Consider the following 3,700-nt stretch of genomic DNA (forward strand, 5'->3'; position numbering starts at 1 on the left):
AGACTCGATGGGCCAAATGGCCTCCTTCTGCACTGTAGGGATTCTGTGATATTTTTGTATTTTGACGGTCAAAGTTGCTTTGTCGATGAATGAGAGATTGGATCTTGGAAACAGTCTTTCCTGTGCCTTGGGTTGAATATCAAAAGATCTGGGTTTGGATTTTGGTTGGGCCTACTGTCTGAATCTGGATGCCCAGTGACCTAGACCCCTGCCATGGCAATGACAGCATAGACCATTTCCAGGAAGCTATTTTGTGGCGGTGCGGCCTGGTTTCTGCTGGAGGGTGGGGTGGGGGGGAAAGGTCCTAAAAATCCTACCCCTCTCTGTGTTCTGTTTCATTGGAACCATGAGGCACAATTATACCTTTCCCTTGGTGTCAGCTCTGATTACATTGGCCCGGTGAGTGCAATAACATTTCAAGTTACAGTGGCCCTAGTTACATAGCCATAATGCCTGTGATTATCCTACTGCCAGGGCCATTAATTGGCACAGTGTGCTTTAATGATATTGGCCCTGGTTGCACTGGCATGCTAAACTGAGTGATTTCGTTGGAACAGCAAACTCTAATCGCATCTTAGGTTGTGTTGACTTGGGTGAAGTACGGCGTGGTATGCGATCGCAGTGGCAAAGCAAACTTTGACAAATTAGTCACGATCATGGGCCTGGAATTAACAGTTCCCCCAAAATGTTGCTTCGCTGGCCTGCTGTCTCTTCCGATTCAGGCTCAGAAATGAAATTAAAAATGCTTAACCAGCAACACTTAAATGCTGAGTGAACAGCGGAACTAAACTGTGATTGGGAACTCCTGAACGGTTCGATCTCTCTCCCGTTTCACAGCTCTGTATAATCGCTTCTCGGCCTTTTGGCTAAGATCAAGTGTAGTATCGGATCTGCACTTGGTTGAGGTCATGAGGTTACGCTGAGGCTTCATATGTTTCATATGAAGCAATTTTTTAAAGCGGCATCTCGGCCTTTTGGCTAAGATGCAAATGAGCTCAAGTCTTGGAGGAGGATCCTCCCCCTTCTCCAATCAGCTTGACTCATGTAGATCAGGCCCAGGACAGGGTGGTTTAGTCGCCCGCCCTGTCTTGTCAGCCTGGATCGGAAATGTCTCAACTTGTTGAGACTCTGAATTGGATTTGATTTGATTGAATTGGAAAAGTATAAAAAAAAAATTCTCCTCTTTACTGGTTCTGGTTTACTCATCGAAAATCAAAAGTAAACTTGTAATTGCTGACCAGTGGCAAATGCAATGAAGCTATAAAAGGAATGGGCAACTTATTCTTTTTTTACAAGTTTATTTATTAGTCACAAGTAAGGCTGACATTAACACTGCAATGAAGTTACTGTGAAAGTCCCCGAGTCGCCACACTCCGACGCCTGTTCGGGTCAATGCACCCTAACCTGCACACCTTCGGACTGTGGGAGGAAACTGGAGCACCTGGAGGAAACCCACACAGACATGGGGAGAACGTGCAAACTCCACACAGACAGTGATCCAAGCTGGGAATCGAACCCCAGATCTCTTGCGCTGTGAGGCAGCAGTGCTAACCACTGTGCCACCGTGCCGCCCCAGTGAATCGGTATATTACCTTGGACATGATCCAGTCTCACACGTGAATAGTTCTATAACTGTGTATCGGAGTAGAGTTAGATTGGCATGCCCTGAGTGGAGTAGTTTGTGAGTTTGGTCATCAATCATGAATCATTAATTAACAGCTTTGAGTTTTCGTGGGCTGATGTTTTGCCTGATGCAATTGGTGAGCTTTGAACTTTGCATTGCGGTTTTTATGACTGAAGGTTCACAGGGGCTGCTGGAGAATGTTGTGCCTTATTAGTGAAAGGAGCAGATGGTCTGGAAGTGTCTTTCCCTTTTCCACCTGCTTCCGTATCTCTGTGCTGACTCTCTCACTAAACATTTGCTGATGTCACGAGTCCAGTAGCTGAAGATTTCGAAGGAGCAGCACTTTGTTGGAATAATGTTAGCCTTTATGGTCCTGATTTTAACTATCCCTCTGCCATCCCCCTGGCATGATGGAAACTTGGCTGGGGTGCAGGACGGGTAGTTAAAATTAGGGTGGCCTCTTCCCCTATCTGGTCCTGCTGTTGGCCCAATGCTAACCTGTTCATTTAAACGTGTGACTGGGACACGTCCCACAGGAAAGCAATGGGCCTCTGTTCAAATTTTAGTTGGAGGCCTGAGTAAGTGAGTAACTTCATCTGGGAGCTGGGTCATGGGCCGGAAAGTATTCCTGAGGGCTGGTAGGAGCATGAGACTGAACCTGAAAAACATCCTTCAGTTCTCCGATTCCCAGCGAGAAGAATATGGTAAAAGAATACTTGAAAGAATAGAATACCACCAGTACAGAAGGAGTCCATTCAGCCCATCGAGCCTGCACCAACAACAATCCCACAAGGCTCTATTCCCATAACCCCACATACTTACCCTACTAATCCCCCTAACACGAAGGAGGAATTGAGCACGGCCAATCAACCTAACCCACACATTTTTTGGACTTTTGGAGGCGGGGGGGGGTGGGGGGGGAGAACTGGAGCACCCGGAGGAAACCCACACAGATAGGGGGAGAATGTGCAAACTCCACACAAACAGTGACCCAAGCTGGGAATCGAACTCGGGTCCCTGAGCTGTGAGATAACAGTGCTAACCACTGTGCTGCCCCCGAATGTCTCCAGTCTCCCTGGATTCTTATCAAAACCTGAATTCACTGTACCTAGCCCCCATCTAGCCATTTAGAATTGAAAGCAAAACATACAGTTCTTTTGAATGACGGATGCCTTCGATAATGTTGTTCACATAACATAACCAACCAGATTCTGATAAGCAACTGAATGCACGGAGTCAGATTCCAACCTCTTCTACCTCGCTGCAAATAAAGTGGAGCAGTGTTATCTCAAAAGTAAATTCCGGGCTGATATTACACTTAGCTGGTGTGTTTGAAGGTGAGGTGCTGGTAAAATGCAGTGCGTGGCCTGCCTGCCGTCATCCTGCTCAGGAGTGGCCATTTAATGCCACTTAACGGCCTCATCCCACCCCCACTGCTACTTTACCCACAGCAGGGACAGGCTGAGACCAAGCTCGGTAGTTTTTAACCATTGCACCAGCTATGGCCACCACTTGAACTTGATGCTGTCTGAACTACAGAGCTTCTGGCTAATTGGATTGGCCGCCAGCTCCCCATATAGGGGTGGAAATCTCACCTTAAAACTATGAATGCCTCATGAGCATCAAATGGCTGTGAGGCAGCCAGCTTTTTCTTGGGTGGACTCGACTAACTTTTTAGTTGGGGAGGGATGGGTGCAGGAACATGGTGCCTGAAATAACTCCTCAGAGGCTGGTGTTCCTTCACCAGATTCCCTTTATTTACAAACTTATCTCCACTCCTAAGAGTGCTTCTGGCACAAAGACAGAATCGAGAGTGTCAGGAGACATAAAAACATAGAAACAAAGAAGATAGGAGCAGGAGGAGGCCATTTGGCCCTTTAAGACTGCTTTGCCATTCATTACGATCGTGGCTGATCATCCAACTCAATAACCTAATCCTGCTTCCTCCCCATAACCTTTGATCCCATTCGCCCCAAGCATTATATCCAGCTGTCTCTTGAATACATTCAATGTTTTGGTATCAACTACTTCCTGTGGTAATGAATTCCACAGGCTCACCACTCTTTGGGTGAAGAA

At 46.8% G+C, this 3,700-nt stretch overlaps 1 pseudogene; it reads left to right on the forward strand.

The window, feature by feature from the left end:
- Nucleotides 1-846: 846 nt before the first annotated feature.
- Nucleotides 847-1,024, forward strand: LOC144508789 (U2 spliceosomal RNA; annotated as a pseudogene).
- The last annotated feature ends 2,676 nt before the right edge of the window (nucleotides 1,025-3,700 follow it).

Source organism: Mustelus asterias, chromosome 20 (assembly GCF_964213995.1).
Source record: "Mustelus asterias chromosome 20, sMusAst1.hap1.1, whole genome shotgun sequence".
Taxonomy (NCBI): Eukaryota; Metazoa; Chordata; class Chondrichthyes; order Carcharhiniformes; family Triakidae; genus Mustelus; species Mustelus asterias.